This window comes from Sprattus sprattus (genome assembly GCF_963457725.1).
Source record: "Sprattus sprattus genome assembly, chromosome: 12".
NCBI classification, from domain to species: domain Eukaryota; kingdom Metazoa; phylum Chordata; class Actinopteri; order Clupeiformes; family Clupeidae; genus Sprattus; species Sprattus sprattus.
Genome location: NC_137910.1, coordinates 10,148,053 through 10,165,854, shown reverse-complemented (window position 1 = coordinate 10,165,854; position 17,802 = coordinate 10,148,053). Strand labels below are relative to the sequence as shown.

General features: G+C 47.0%; 1 protein-coding gene across 1 annotated transcript in view; it reads right to left on the bottom strand.

Moving 5' to 3' along the window:
- ndst2a (N-deacetylase/N-sulfotransferase (heparan glucosaminyl) 2a) overlaps positions 1–17,802 on the bottom strand; it is a 118,986-nt gene extending 101,184 nt beyond the window's left edge. Inside the window, exon 1 of the mRNA XM_080848933.1 lies at positions 17,665–17,802. The gene's annotated coding sequence lies outside the window, so the exon portion shown is untranslated. The remainder of the gene's footprint in view (positions 1–17,664) is intronic.

The following is a 17,802-nucleotide window of genomic DNA, read 5'->3' as shown; positions in this document are numbered from 1 at the left end:
CCAAACGCTCTGCAGTGCCTGGGCCCCTCCTCTGCTCTGGCCAGCAGCCAGCTCTGGGTGCATCACATGGCCATGCCTACACTCAACACACTGCACGTTCTGGGTGCATCACTAGCCCATGTCTACCCTGGGCAGCTGACTGACACGTGAAGAAAAAAAGATGTAATAAATCTTCAGGATTTAAGATGCTACGTTTCACTACAAGACACACCAGACACAAAGGAACAAACTAAAGAAGGGGATATGGGACTGATGAAGTCTTGCAAAGCGTAGCACTTTATAGTTCCTGACCTGCTTCTCCTTTCTCTTCTCGATTGACCGCTGGAAAGTTGTCAAAAAGAGCCGCTTCCTTGTGTTTGCAGGATCTGGGGCAAAGAGTTCCACTTGCAAGGTTGAGTGAGAGCATCAACTCGGTAAGAAGCATGATAAGTGTCTCTTAGCCGCTTTATGCAGGCAGGCTTTGACTGTGTGTGTGTGTGTGTGTGTGTGTGTGTGTAAAGCTTTTCTGCTCTGGTGCAGGCTGGCCTGTGCATGTGTCCAGCTGCCAGAGAAAAGCAGACCGCAAACTAATCCCTTGGTGGTGTGTGTGTGTGTGTGTGTGTGTGTGTGTGTGTGTGTGTTTGTCTAGTGTGTGAGTGACCATGGTGGTGCAACGCTGCCAAAGAAATATGACACACTTTTTCAAACCGAAAAGGAAACCAGGCCGGGTTAATCTTTTGACGGCACGTCCTTCCTCCAGCTGCAAGGATTTGCCCATGAAAGCAATCCCACTTCTAAACCAGCACAGCCTCTCTCACACACACACACACACACACACACACACACACACACACACACACACAGAGAGAGAGAGAGATTTGGGGAGGTAGGGGGTCTTACAAATCAGAGGCACAAACACAACATGGGGCCTAAAGCAGACCCATAAAAATTCACTCTCACATTCTCACAACCTCCCTCTTTCTCCCTCTCTCTTGTAGCTAAGGGTCAACAGATATGCATTTTTAGGGCGGATACCAATATCGATATCTCAAAGCTTGAACAAGAACGATATTTGGCATCTTTTTTTACTTCCCACTGCAAAAACAACAGAACGTGAAGGGAAGCCTAATGAGGTTGTTTACAAACCACACAGATCTAATACTGCTAGGCTATATTGGGCAAGTTATTATTCTTACTTAAAAGTAGAACAAATCTGTTTTGTAATGTGGAGAAAAACTAAAGTTTTTTAAAAAAAAACCTGTTTAAAGTTAAGTTTAAATGAAGAAGGTCGATGAAGTGTTTAGACATCACACAGGCCGAACTCTTCAATGCTCCACAGAGTGCTGCGTATGAGCAGTTTTGAATGCGGAGTGCAGGTGCCAGCTAGAACAAACTAGAACTGCGGCTGTGGCACAACTGCCACAAAATATATAAATAGAATAGTACAAAATGAAATGAAAGTCACTGAAATGTACATAATATTGTTCGTCTTTGCACAAGAGTTTTTATTAACAGGTGCAAGGTTGATGGTTTTTACACAGAGCACATTTGGAGGTGGGAGTGGACAAAATGGCCTTTTCCAGAAACTATTTCTGTGGGAGTGTGCTTCCATGCTGTACACTACCTCCACACCGACAACCTGTATGTGAAATTGACTCCCAAAACTAAACCATCGACCATATGCTATTAAAGGAAAATATGGCACCGATAATGGCATTGACCAGGGTAGCAAAGAAAGAGAAGAAGCTAACATTGACTAGCTATTCAGCTAAATTCACCAAGGCTATAACATACTTTTACATTATAAATAACGTTTCATTTATAACGCCATCTTCATTGCCAAGATATGCAATCTATAAAATGTGCCCGAGTTAATTTGCCAAAAGAGGTTACACAACTTAAGAAACTGAGGTGGTCCACAGAGTGTTACTCTGCTCTACCTCGTTTGCATAGGCTGTGCTTAGGCTGACCAGCAGTACAAATGGCAACTAAAGTTCATTTCTATTTAAGCTATTTAAAACCAATATGAGGAGGCTGATACCAAAAAGTGGCCGATAGATATAGGCATATTGGTCGACCTCTACTTGTAGCAGTACACATTTTCATACAAAGACTCACAGGAGCTAGAATCAGCAGTTTGTATCCAATACAGGCACACACCACACACACACACACACACACACACACACACACACACACACACACACACACACACACACACACACACACACACACACACACACACACACACACACACACACACACACACACACACACACACACACACACACGTATGGGAGCTCTGGTGTAGATGAACAGCTGGGTAGGGGCTGTAATGGCCCACGGAGTGAAGCAGTGGGGAGGGGGGGGGGGTGTGGGGGAGAGTTCAGCCATGGGTGCAGGGCTCTCTCCTCTCCCTGGTCGCATTACCTGACAGACAGGGGCTATCTGAACCCAGAGGAGAGGTGCAGGGCTGACTCTGTGTAATCTACAACGCCATCAGCACTGTGTCTCAGGCAGGCCACACACTACCCACACACACACACGTACGCACACACACACACACACACACACGCACACACGCACACACGCACACACACACACACACACGCGGCACGCACACACACACGCACACATGCACGCACACACACACAAAGCTATTGAGGCCAAGACTGGTCGCCAATGTTCGCATGAATTACCCGCTCTTCATTTTTGCTTTTGGTGTGAAAACGCGGCTAAGCAATGGAAAGAATGACTGCTTGCAAGTCCCAATGTATGCGGGTCGATATGTAATACCTGAATGAATGCGTGCACGTGCGTCACAGCTGACCCTAAACTGCAGTCGGGCTGGGGAGGTGGGGGACTGGTGAAGTGGCTGTTGCAACACCAGCACCAGCCAGCAAACATGGAGATCCAGGACGCTGCGTTCTGAGAGATAATATCATTACATCGTCCCTCCGCACAGAGGGAACTGCTCATTCTGGGAGGAAATGTGCTTCACACACGCAATTAGTTGACTAGTAATCTCATCACTCAAAGGTCAGCCCATGAGAACTCTGCCATCTGTAGTTACCCAGAAGCCCCCAGTGCGCGTCGCCCTCATGATTCCGGTCGTTCACAGTATCTAGCCTTCCTACTCTCTGGAGACACACACACACACACACACACACACACACACACACACACATAGTGGTTGCTTCAGCAACAGCCTGGTCTCTGCTCGCTGAAGCAGAACACCTCAATAGAACTCCAACAAACATAACAATGGACAACTCTGCAGAGCTCAAGCTGCCAAACAGGCGAGTTTAACACAGCACTAAAGAGAGGCACTTTAATTGAGCTTTACAGTGCACTATTTAACTGAGGGGGTAAAACTAAGGGCGATATTTAAAATGCTAATGCAGGTGATGGATCAAACGCGTTACCGGAGCGCAGCCTTCACAGGTGTGCAGTCTGGCTTCGTTAATGGAGCCAGAAGAAGGAAAAACACAAAGTAATGCCACCCAAGGCAGAGGAGGTGTTCCTTTTTGACATCAGCACTTTCAACTGATGTGCTAATGTGTGCGTGCACAAGCACACGCACACACAACATAAACATACACATATGAACCTTACACACACACACACACACATTAAACCCGAAAAATACACACACACACACACATACAGTAAGCCAGACAAACACACACACTACACAAACCCTGAACCTGAAACAAACACACACAGACACAGACACAGACACACACACACACACACACACACACACATTCAGAGGGATTAATAGGCATGTGTCTCAGGGAGCACCTCTGCAGGACTGCGGCAAATCCCATTTGTTTACACGGCCCTAATTACCAGCACTTTGATGGAGCGGCAAAGCACCAACAATGACATCCCCGCAGGAGTACACTGAAGGGGAGAGGATAACAACCGAGAAAGAGAGAGAGGGGAAAGGAGTGAGAGACATGGAGGGAAAGAGAGAGAGGAGCATGAATGAACGAATGAATGAGAAATATGTATGAGGGGGCAAGATGACCATCCATTCAGAATGATCACGGACTGAGACGTGACCTTGATCCTTTGTTGTCAGGCCAGCGCTGGCGTGTGCCAGGTGGTGTTGGGTCTCTCTGTGGGCTCTCTGCCGCAGTCCTCTCAGTCTCCATGGGCCATCCTCTTTCCAGAGCAAAGCAGACACACCGGCTCACACTATGTACCATTCTCTTCTCTTCCACGGTTAGTCTCTCTCTCTCAATCCTAACTCAATACACACACACACACACACACACACACACACACACACACACACACAAAAACAACCGAGAGAAATCACACTGTTCTGCCCTTGGTCTCCCTCTGTTTGGGGCGCTGGTGTGCTTTATTTAGGGCAATACTGACAGTGAGCACACACACACACACACACAATAATGACAGTGAGCACACCTACACACAATACTGACAGTGAGCACACACACACACACACACACACAATAATGACAGTGGGCACACCTACACACACACACAATAATGACACTGCGCGTGCACACACACACACACACACACACACAATAATGACAGTGAGCATACATATGCATGCAGGCAATCCAGTGGAGGCCAGGCTGGAGACCTAAACACATCCTGCCTCTAAGAGCCTCCTGTGGAGTAGAGAGAGAGAGAGAGAGAGAGAGAGAGAGAGAGAGAGAGAGAGAGAGAGAGAGAGAGAGAGAGAGGCGAAGGAGTGAGAGACATGGGGAGAAAAAAGAAAGAAAGGAGATGGAGGAGTCTACTGTTCCACCCTCTGCCTGCCTGCACACTGTGCTCATTCAGGGGTAAACAAAGCCAGCACAGGCGGCAGCCATGACGCCCACGACTAAGACAGGCAGAAAAGATGAGGAGAGTGAGGGAGGCAGGGAGGGAAGAGATGGGGAGAGAGAGAGAGAGAGAGAGAGAGAAAACTGGCTAGAAGCTAGACAGAGTGGTGAGAACACTGATAAAGGAAGACATGAAGTGAGCCAGATGAAAAGAAAAGAAAAGAAACAAGGGAACGTGCGAGGAGTGACTGGTGTGAAGAAAGAGATGAGCACTGCTGCTCTTGGAAGATCCAAGTCTGGAGAAACAATGGGACGAGTTAGTTCAGGGAGACAATAACGTCTACTCACACACACACACACACACACACACACACACACACACACACACACACAGCATGTTTAAGCCTGGCTCCCAGACCCAGAGATAAGGGACTGAGGAGAATAAGCAGAGAAACGGTGGAAATGAACAGCATACGTCTCTGTCTCAGGGGCCATTTCTCCTTCACATTACAATTCAGAATGCAAGTGAGCAGGAGTTCAGAAACAAGCGCACACACACACACACACACACACACACACACACACACACCAAAAACAAGCACCCAGCACTCGTGGGGGAGGTGAGCCGAGACTAAAGACACACGTGCGGAAACAAAACGTAGCGAGATGTTTTGTGAATGCTGGCAGAGAGAGAGAAAAAGGAGGAGGGGGTAGGAGAGAGAGAGAGAGAGAAAGAGAGAGAAAGAGAGAGAGAGAGAGAGAGCTCCCTGTGCCAGAGTGCTGGCTGCAGTCATCCCTCACTGTCAGGCCCGCCGGGGGAAATTCTCCTGGAGATGAAATTATTCATCCTGCTCATTGGCAGCCAGAGAGGGAACCACAGGTACGGCGTTCGTAGAAACAACACACCGGACAAGTGGCAGCGCTGCAGGGGCACCGCACGGTCCCGCGAGACACAGCCTGGATCATGTGTGCGGCACGACAACGCAACCCAGACGAGACTAGACAAGCACGACGCAGACTGGCATTACACATCTTCGGCAAGACAACACGGCACAGTGCGACAGAACGGCACAGAACGGAACAATGCAAACACAGAGCAGATTAGCACAACACGAGTAACGCCAATATCACACAACCCAGTGTGGCACAGCGTGGCAGAGCGGCATACAGGCACTCAGTGGCACAGTGCAAGGACAGAACAGCACCAGACAACTCAACACAGGGCTGGAGGAGTCTAGCCCCAGCAGAGCCAGACATGGTGCAGCAGTTCAGCAAGGAACATTTCATATGGGCCAAGCACAGCCTGTCAGCACAGCTCAAGCCCTTACTGCGTGCTGAAAGACTAAATAAATAACTGAAATTCTAGCCATTATGCAATGGGGTGCAAAAGTGAATTGTAAGCAGAAATGCCACGCAGTCGACTCAAGAGCCTTGAGTGAGTGAGATGACTAACATCAGAGTCTGACGTGGCGGTTTGTGGTTTGGGGTCTGGGAGGGGGTGAAACGAGGAGAGGAGAGGAGAGGAGAGGATCTGCTGGTAATGATTAACCACAGCGCAGGGACATAGCTCACTGGGACACACAGCCCAGAGTGTGTGAGAAAATGACAGTCGTGATTGTGAACGCAGAGCAAATGCCGCTAAATGGATGCAGAAGAAAAACGTCAATTTTCCCCACAAATGCCCGATGCCACTCACAAAAGGCAGCATTAGCCGTCTGAATTGCCACCGTAACAGGGATGATGAGCTAAATCTGGTTGGGGGGGTTGGGGGGGCGCTCGGACCTCGAGGCACAACACGAGCGAAGGGAGTTTCTGCTTGGACGTCATTCAGCTTTCAGTCATGCAGATGCCTTTCTTGTTGGGGTTTATTTCCATAGGCTGAAGAGGAGGAACTTGAGGGATTACGCCAAGTCAAGAAGTAACGTCACACTTGACTGGAACCAACAAGGAGATTCACTCATTAGAACAAAGCACCTCTTCCTCTTAACACAGATGCAATTTAAAAAGAGACACACACACACACACACACACACACACACACACACGAGTATAATTAAAATATTTTCTATCGTTTTGAGGAATCGTTCTTCTCATTATTGGAACAGAAGCGCACTGGAGGAGACGAGCCCACTCTCTACTTCTGACACATCTCAGAAACTGGAGGAGGGCTTAAGAGCTCGGAGGTTGCTAATGAGGTTCAATCCCGTTGACAGTGGCCCTCTTTTATCTCCTTTCCCTTCTTCACAGGCCCTCCATCCCTCCCTCCCTCCATCCCACCATCCATCCATCCATCCATCCATCCATCCATCCATCCATCCATCCATCCGTATAGCCAGGCAGAGTAGCGCTAAGATTTACAGTAATCCAAGTGGCTTTTTCATGGCTGTCCAGTCTGCGTTCGCTTGCAATTACTCGCCCGTGACTGAGTGGTGCGACACACACCAGTCCAAACAGGCCTGAGGGGGAGCACCAGAGGAGGCCCATGCTGCTGTTATCTGTTCAACTAATATTATTATGTTAAGGGGCAACGGATAAATATTAGTTCAATCTTGTGTCATGGCATTTGTTTTACACGATCAGTATCAGTGTGAGTATTTGTGTCTGTATCTCTGCGTCTGTTGTGTGTTCATGTTTCACACTCGATTAGCCTTCACATTTTGACCTGCACATACATACAGGGGCTTGGGTCCCCCTCCCATTTATTTTAGATGCGTCAATTCTTGACTTGGTGGGGAAAAATGAACTCATTCTGTCTCAGTCAACAGTCAGACTGGGTGATGGATGGAGTGCGCAGGGAAACCACTTAGGGCCTAGGCCAACCAATGGCAAACACACACACACACAGGCCAAACATAAACACTTGACTGAGGTTGTTGGCACGCTGCAAGTAGATCTACATTCATATTCAAACGACAAAAAATGCAGTAGTCTGTGTGTGTGTGTGTGTGTGTGTGTGTGTGTGTGTGTGTGTGTGTGTGTGTGTGTGTGTGTGTGTGTGTGACAAACAGCTGTGTTGGGGAGGATAGGGTTGTGCTTGCAGACAGAGGACACAGCAACGTAACAAAACACACATGCCCCAGGCAGCCTGCCTAAACACACCTACACACACACACACGCACACACACACACCACACACCACACACACACGCACACACGTGCACACACACACACACACACACGCTGAATACTAGTGGACAAGGATAAGGTAATGCCGGGTGGTCAGCCATAGAGGAAGTGCAGCCAGTCCAGATCCCTCCTCTACATGTCTGTTTCTCTTTAATAGGCTAACCCTCCATTTCTCCCCCCTTGTGCTGAGGTGTTGGCTTCAGTGAGTTGAGCTGTGTATCCTAGCAGCACAGTGCCAGAACAGAGCTGTGTATCCTAGCAGCACAGTGACAGAACAGAGCTGTGTATCCTAGCAGCACAGTGACAGAACAGAGCTGTGTATCCTAGCAGCACAGCGCCAGAACAGAGCTGTGTATCCGAACAGAGCTGTGTATCAGAACAGAGCTGTGTATCCTAGCAGCACAGTGCCCGAACAGAGCTGTGTATCCTAGCAGCACAGTGCCAGAACAGAGCTGTGTATCCGAACAGAGCTGTGTATCCTAGCAGCACAGCGCCAGAACAGAGCTGTGTATCAGAACAGAGCTGTGTATCAGAACAGAGCTGTGTATCAGAACAGAGCTGTGTATCCTAGCAGCACAGTGCCAGAACAGAGCTGTATATCCTAGCACAGGGGTGCCCAAATTCTTTCTCGTCAGGGGCCAAATATTAATCGGAGTGGAGGGCCGCGGGCCAAAACCAGTGTTTCATGTTAGGTCAGGTCCCATTATATTGAAATGTATTGCATATGTGTACCCAATTAACATTACCATTAATATACATACCTGCAAACTCAGAAGGGCTAAAAAAGGTGACAAACCAAGCCCCTGTAGGGGGGTCTGGGGGTATCCCCCCCAGATTATTTTGTTATTTTAACATGTAGGCCTAAATTAAGCATTCTGGTATACTCCAAGACGAAAATAATGGGGAAAGATAACATTTGCTTCAGGTAAAAAAAGAAACATTTATTAACATATCATACTAATTTAATGTAATCTATTAGTATACACAGGGAAGATAGGTAGGGGACTTCTATAATGGCCAATCAACTAACAGCAAGTTAAAGGCTAATAAACATGATTGCAGGCAACAAGAGTGACTGCTGATGTTTCGATGGAAATACTCCCATTATTTTCTATTTGTATCCGTCAAAAGAGAAAGATATAACAGTTACGCGTAAGCTGTGCCGTGGAAACAACCGCCGTGACAGCACTTGACTCCAAAGGCTACCTCCACAAACATTTGTTAAGCTAACACGTACAGGTGAAACTTGTAGCAAGAGAGCGTCATGCCTTGACCTCAACTGAAGGACAGACTGCCCCAACTCAGATAGAGAGAGAGAGAGCTTGCACATTGACTACTGGTTGATTTCATATTTCATATCAACATTCTTTACACAAACATAAGTAAGGTACTTACAGTTGGCAGTTGCTAAACTCGTGTTGACATGTGTGAATTTGAACTCATGAATATGAACTTGTTCTACCTTTTCCCATTATACATGTAAGTTGAGAAGACTATAACATCAGCTAGATACCTAGCTATCATTTCATGCAAACGGAGCTCTTCCATTTAAATCGTTTAAGGTTAAGGTAAAAGCTAGCTAGTTAGCTAGCATAGCAACAAGATAACCATAGATATGGATCTGTATTGACAAAAGGTCAATAGCGCCCCCCTTGACCCATCTGAAACAATGTAAAAACTGTTAAATCTGTTAAATATGACGTTGAAACAGAGACCCTGTTAAAAATGGGTTAAAATGCTGTCTAACGAATGACGTTCTAACTATAATTCTGACCGGAGCGCGGGCCAAAATAAATCCAGCGCGGGCCACATTTGGCCCGCGGGCCCCAAATTGGGCAGCCCTGTCCTAGCAGCACAGTGCCAGAACAGAGCTGTGTATCCTAGCAACACAGTGCCAGAACAGAGCTGTGTATCAGAACAGAGCTGTGTATCCTAGCAGCACAGTGCCAGAACAGAGCTGTGTATCAGAACAGGGCTGTGTATCCTAGCAGCACAGTGCCAGAACAGAGCTGTGTATCCTAGCAGCACAGCGCCAGAACAGAGCTTTGGTCAGACGGGATCCTCACTCTGATAAGAGCCCAGCTGGAGGATTACAGACCTGAGAGGAAAGAGAGGTTTCACCTCTTGAACGGCGATGCCTCCAGCGCTCAGAGGAAACAGGCGGTGGAGGCGTGTGGTGGGAACACGATCTCTTTCTGAAGTGGTCAACTAGGTAAGAGGAGCCAGACTGAAAAATGAGATGGTGCAGATGATAGTGATACCACTGAGTCAACCAGCCCTCTGTGGGGGTGTGTGTGTGTGTGTGTGTGTGTGTGTGTGTGTGAGTTATTGTGTATGCACCAGAGGGCTGTTCTTTTGTATGGCAACAACCACACAGCCAGACTAGGGTCCAGGATGACTTCACTGGAAACTGTCTGCAAGAAACAAAAGAAGAAAAAAAACAAAGCCCAGCGGCAGCCAATGAAGCGCCAGTAATTGAGACGCTCAAGTGGACTTTAACTCCCCTCCTGTGATGATTGGCTGTTTGTGTTTGGCCCTTGGCATCAACAACAACAACAAACTTACTCAACAGAGCTAGTGTGGCCAATCACGTAGCATACGGAGACTCTGCTGAAACACTCAACGTTGTTTTCTGTTACCACCCCCCCACACCCCCCCCCCCCCAGCCTCCAAAGTGAACTTAGACGCTCATTTAAAACTGCTTCCCTGCAGAACAACAGTCCTGCCAAACTGGCCACTTAATGTGATGGATGGCCGTCTGAGGTCATATTTCTGCGACCTCCGGGGGCTCGTAGACGGAGCTAATAGTACGGTTACTCATCTGCCTGGCCGCCACGGCACACTACCGGCTCACCGAGGTCTCGGCCTGGTCGTGACGCTCGGACAACTCCTCGCCATAATGGAACTGTTGATGAGGCTGCCGCAGGAGGCTGGAGAGCTACAAAGGGCTGTCTAAACCTGGAGTGACTGTTGCGATAAACACACACAGACACACACACAGACACACACACAGACACACACACACACAGTTTTAATGTGATCAAACTGGTTCTGATTCATAAACCTTCCTGAAATGTTGTTGGAGAAAACAAGACAAAGAAGGAGGAGGAAGCCATTCAGAAACCACAACGTGCACCTGTGAGAGGCAGGCTTGAAAATGAGACATGTTTTCACAGATCATCTTGAAAGGTAAAAGTGCTCTCAGCTTAGCTGTCTACAGTCAAGGAAGAAGAAAAGAAAAAAAAAGGAAAACGAATAATCTAATACTGCCGTTACTAAAAAGGTTTTTCCCTGCATTGTCTTTGAAGTATCATCCTACAGCTAAGACCCCCCCCTACTCTCTGTGTCTGTCACACACACACACACGCTCACACACACGCTCACACACACGCTCACACACACGCTCACACACACGCTCACACACACGCTCACACACACGCTCACACACACGCTCACACACACGCTCACACACACACACACACACACACACACACACAAGTCTGCAGCCGGCTTCATTAGCATGCGTTACACTTGGGTTGGGTTACAGGGAGCGCGTCGCTTACAATCACCATCTAGTCATCAGCAAATGGCATTAGCGTGATTAAACACACTTGGCAGCGAAGATTGGAACAACAGTTCCATCCATCTTTGCTTAGCAAGCTAACTTGAGATAGGCTGCTTTAGGGGCGAGGACATGACATGAAGAGGGCTAAGAAGATGAAGAAAACTAAATCAATGCGCTGAGATTTATGGACTACTACACCATTTTGGATTGTTTAATGCAACATCCCCAAATTACTCCAGATATTGCTGAAGCAATGTACTACCAGCTAGACACTCACACACACACACACACACACACTCACACACACACACACACACACACAAGCGGTGCCTTTCTCAGATTCGAGCCACTGCCCTCACGGTTGGCAGCTATGGAGCACCAAAGAAGAAAATCCACAACTCGGTATCACATAAAGCCTTAAGAGTGTGTAACAAGCACTTAGCTAGCTAAGCTTGTGCAAGTGCTCAATTATATACAGCAGGAGATAAATTCTCCGGCGCAAAGATAAGACGAGTTTAATTAACCATCCACAGAGGTGTAAAGACCAAACACAGTGGCACGCTGACAGGACCTTAACATCCAGGCCCCCACACACACACACACACACACACACGCACGCACGCACGCACGCACGCACGCACACACACGCACACACGCAATTAAATGAACTTGCATGTTCAGATGTGTGCACTCATGTGCCGTCTCGGTTACGAGGCAGAGAGAGAAGTAACTTAACTCTTTTTTGCTTCTTCTCTCCCAAACTTTGGAAGGAAGGGATTCTTCATGTAGATCTTTTACACATGCAGGGAAGGAAGGTCTGTGAGTGCCACAGGTGAGAGGGATGAGTTTTTCCACCTGTTGGGAAGACACGGTGACCTCATAGACGGGAGTAAATGCTTTGAGCCATGCTCTACACCTACACACACACGCCTACACACCTACACACCTACACACACACACACACACACACACACACACACACACAGCAGAAGTCTTACTGCATGAGTGGTTATGCCTGAAGAATGGCAAACTAACCTTGAGGGCAGCATGGTCGCTGTGTAAGCTAAGCCAACGACCACCATTTCCACTGCAGCTAAGTATCTCTTTGCTTCTCTCTCTCTCTCACCCTCCATTTGCAGCAGGTAATGTTCCAGAGCCCAGAGCCAGACGCTCTGCCATATCACCCCCTCAGCAGGACTCATCTCTGGGGGACTTCCAGGCACCGATACAGGGCTTAGCAGCAGGCATGTCTGCATGGGGTTGTGCGATTGGTGGTCGGGCGTCCCAGATGATCATGTTTAATTGAACACAGCACCCGGCCCCTCTGCACCGTCTGCATCAGCAGGAGCCCAGAGTGTGGGGCTAACCCCACAAAACACACACACACACACACACACACACACACACACACACACACACACACACAAACACACACAGACACAGACAGCGGGAGAGTCTGTGTCAGGCCTGCGCAGGAATTCAATTAGTCACACCCAACACCCAATCTTATCCTGGACGTGCAGCGCCGTGGGAGGAGAAGCAAGGCAGGCAGAGCGTGAGACTGACGAAGAGGGGGGGGGGTTGGGGGTTGTGAAATGGAAACCAAACAAAAACATTCTGACACAAGCTCTTAGCTCCCGCGCTCTCACGGCAGTGAACTTGGAAGAGGATGAGTGGCTTTCAAAGGAAAAGCCCAGTTACACTGTGACTCCCATGATGTCCCATCGCCCCCATAAGCAGTTCTGACTTCTGGACCTCAGCACGTCTACATGAAGAGCCATCTCTGGCATTCCGTATAACTAAAGCACTCACCTCGCTCCCCTCAATCCTCTGAGCCGCTCTGAGGAGGACCATGACTCAGAGAGCTAGGAGGAGACGGGGGCCGGGAACAGCACTCAGTCACCAGGGAGCCTCAGACGTATCCACACAATTCAATATAATCTTATGCATCATCACCTACAAATCTCTTCCTCTCCCTCCCTGTGATGCAGACAAGAAAAACAAAACAAAAAGACAGGGACTGATCTACATCTGATCACTAACTGTCGAGAAAGAGAGAAGTAGCTTTCTTGCTAGTGAAATGAACAAAAAGATAACACAAAAACTAAGAAGAAAATAATTGCTCGACACACATGGGTGAAAACAGAGATAATTGGCACCTTTTGCCCGCAGTTGAGAGATAGATGACCCTGCCTTTCAGAGGCCAATTTCAACACAGCGCCAGAGCTGAGATTAAACCTACACGGCATCAGCAGCTCAGCCTCCGCTAACCTGAACCTCTGGGATCACAGCTACTGCGCGAGACCCCGCGGCCTGATGTATTTTATTAATAACAGGGCCTATTACACCCAGCCCATACTGACCTTGCGTAAGACAGAGCAGGACCAAGGGAGTCTAGGAATGAGAAGGGGTTGAAACGGGTAAGGCTTCTTCAGCCTGTGGTCTAATGGAGTTGACTACTGAAGTGTGTGTGCACGCACACACACACACACACACACACACACACCCAAGCTTTATTCTTGAGCCCTGTAGAGAACATGGAGATAACACGGCCTTATATGCAAACAGACACACACTTGTGCACGTACACACACATGCACCAAGGCTGCAGCATCCCATAGAACACCTGTCAAACCTGAGCTCTCAGCTCAACAAACAAATCCTTCATCAAATGCCATCCACACCGTCCATGGATATCGCCATCACCAAGGTCAGACGACGTCTCCTGTCTAACTGATGCCATCTCTGTCAGGTGCGTGTCGGGCTCAACCCATGACATCAGGCTCCCAGGAGGCCAGTCACATGATCATGGAGATCATCCAGCTGGATGGTTCGCATCAAACTGTGTGAAGGGGCGCGAGATAAACACCTTTGCTATGTCTCCGAGTGGACGGAATGAATTTGAGCTCACAACGAAGGCACTGAATGCACCAGCGGACAGATTGATTGTTGGGCACCAATGTGATGTTTAGCGTTTAGACACACACACACACACACACACACACACACACACACACACACACACACACACACACACACACACACCAAGAGCTGTGGGAAGAGGACTCTTAATCAGGCATTCCATTTGCATTTCCTTCCTGAGGGTTGTTACGATTATGCTTGTAGAATTCCACCCTCGTTGACATCAGTTCCCCCTTGACTTCCCAGATAGGCAAAAGACAGGAGAGAAAGTGAGAGAAAGGGAGGAAGAAAGACAGAGAGAGAGTTCTGTAGAGAGAGAGAGAGAGAGTTCTGTAGAGGGAGAGAGAATGGAAGAGAGAGAGAGAGAGAGGGAGGGAGGGAGAGAGTTCTGAAGAGAGAGAGAGAGAGATAGTTCTGGAGAGAGAGAGAGAGAGAGATGGGGAGAGAGAGAGAGAAGGCCATCTGACTCAGCTCAGTAAAAATTCTCCTCTTATTAATAGTGTGGCCCTGAGTAACGCTGTCTGGGGGGGGGGGGGGGGGCAGGAGTCATTCCGAACATCTCACTGGCATTTAATGCATCTCTGTGGCACCTCTAAATATCACAGACATTTCATTAACCAACACAGCTCACAGCTCGGTCTCAGGGCTGCAGGCCCCCGCACTGGAAAGCATGTGCAATTTGTGCACTGTGTGTAACATAAAATGTCTCTAATAAGTCACACAAAGAGCCTACTCACATGGTGCTTTAAATCACCCCGCGGCTATCAAAATTAGAAGCAGAGCCTTTTAAAAGGTCAAACCAAATGTGTGAAATCTTAAAAAGTCATTAGCTGGAGATTTGTCTGAGAAAGAGACAGGGAGAGAGGGTATTAAAAAAAAGAAAGAAAGAAAAAAAGAAATGCATAAAATCTTGAATTATTTAAGCGCACGGGAAAACTAGAAACAATGCTGGCAAGCAGACACATCAATCAGATGCGATTTTTCTGTGGCAAAGCTTCCAGGCCATGCCTGTGCAAAGTACCGGTGTAATGAACGCCATCATGTCAAAAACACTTTCACTTATTAATAAGCCTTGTCTGTCACCATTTACAAGAAAACTTAGACGAATTTACAGCACCACTTCAAAACTACAACATGCTGCACACTGAGGTGCACATGAGCCGTTCAAACCATGCAGAGAATGCGGCTTGAAAAAGGTCCATCTTTTCATTAGGAAGCAGCTTATCCAAGCCATCAGTAGTATACTCCAAGGAGAGAAGCTATCTTGGGCCTTAAAGATCAATGCTAATTGGGTTTTCCCACTCTGGAAGGGAATGATAAAAGGCCTTGGCAGGAAACGAACCAAGCAATAACATCCCACCATCCCTTGACTGCCTCGCTACCACCTTGTGTGCGTCATTTAGCTCATGAGGTGCAGCAGTCATTTTAGAGGTCAGGAGACAAGCGAGAAAAAAATAAATCACCCCCTATCCACAACTATGAATCAAACAGTCAATCCACAGTCTTATTTTATGTCGGTCAAATTACAGTTCCCACATTCTCATCACTGTTGCTTTATAAAAGCCATTACCTGCCACAAAGGCATTACTATGGTTACTGTAGCATTACTATATCCTACCATATTTATTATAGGCACCATCACGCCGATACCACTTAGGCTCACTGTGGGGGACGTTTTAGTTACAATCTGATTCGCACAGAGATGTAAAACTCACATTCAATAACCATGTGGTTCTTTCTGCATAGAATAGGTATTTCATTCCTTGTTCCAAAACACATAAATATTTCCACAACAACACAGGCGGAAGTTGCAGGCATCTCAAGATTGTAATCAAGTCCTTAAAACGATTGTTTGTGCTCGTTGTGACATTATTCCATATCTCGAACAGGTTTTTTACTCACTCATCAAATACAAAAAAACACACCTTTTACAAGCCCAGCACATTATGTCAAGATGTTGCCTATGCAGTACATGCCCCGGTTATTGTTCGGGCACCAATCTACAATTAGTCTTTTTAGATTATTTTTCACAAGGGGAACACATAGGCATATAGACAACGTGGTAAGTATGCACATTTACAGATTTGTTACCAAAAGATCGAGTTTTGTGACGTTAAATTAATGTTTGTCAGTTTGATTATGCATACTATGCGCTGAAATAACAAACCTACAATGACTATGTAAAGCCAATGAAGGCTGAGTTCAAGCAACCCTTTCTTTTGAATAACAACAGCAGTTACAGGGAACATTTTAGTTTTTAGTGCATCAACATTATACAACTTGCTAGCGTCAGCTAACGTTCGCCAGTTTACGTTATATCGCGCCGTAACTTCACAAGCTAGTCAACGTCAGATTAGCCAACTTGCATCACAAACTTAAAACAACATAATTAAAATACTGAACCAGGGGACAGACTAAACAGGTGCAAAGTTCAAATATGAACGGTGTGTGATTTTAACTCGTATCAAATAACGTTATCGGTCTGAAAGGCTCATGGTCTGCAGCGGTTTTATCGGACTTTCACCAAAAGCAAGTTCGCCTTAGTTACCAGTTACTTCAAATCAGCAATCTGCAGTGTTGCAGCATTACTTCAAGTTACTTTGTGTCGCTAGCTGGCACGTTAGCCTTCATTAATGCTAAAATAACTTGTTAACGTATTTAATTAGAAGTGAATTTACCGCAACCCTTTTGAACAGGTTTGATTGCAGAGCTGGTATTATGTGCGATGTTAACGTTAACTTAGAACACACAACTTCACGTTAGTGAATAAAGTTGGGTTGCTGAAGTTACACTCTTGCTGATAAGATATGCTATGAATCACATAAGCGTTGTGATGGTGCACGGAATACAGGATAACTTGACAACTGAACTAACGGCACCTCTAGGATGAAAGGAAACTTTTGTTGAGTCTTACAAGGTGTCAGCGGTTACCCACATTACTAGCAGCTTTTGCTAACCACAACATCATACATTTCTTGATTCAACTTGGCTAGCAAGATAGCTGCCGTTAAACATTAAAGGGGGGACATGGGAAGCTGCCGCTCTTGAATAAAGCCACTAATATAACACCAATATAGCAACCCTGAAATAAGACAAGCCCTGGCAATGGGGTGTGCTAAAATCTGAGAACCCCCCTCACGCGCAACCGAACAGTCTTCTTGAAATACCGTGGTTCGCCAACCGGTTACAAGCACCAAACATTCAAATGTGGCTAGCTACTTCGAGATGTTAAGGGCATCAACACACATTACATTAAATAACACTTACTGGGTGGTGTTTCTCATAGACAGCTATCCAAACACAGTCAGTCAAAGATCGGAAAATGTGAAAGTTTGAAGTCTTGTTGACAGCATCCTTCACAGATCCGCCATCTTCATTGAGCTGGCTATTGATGTTGCTGGCTCG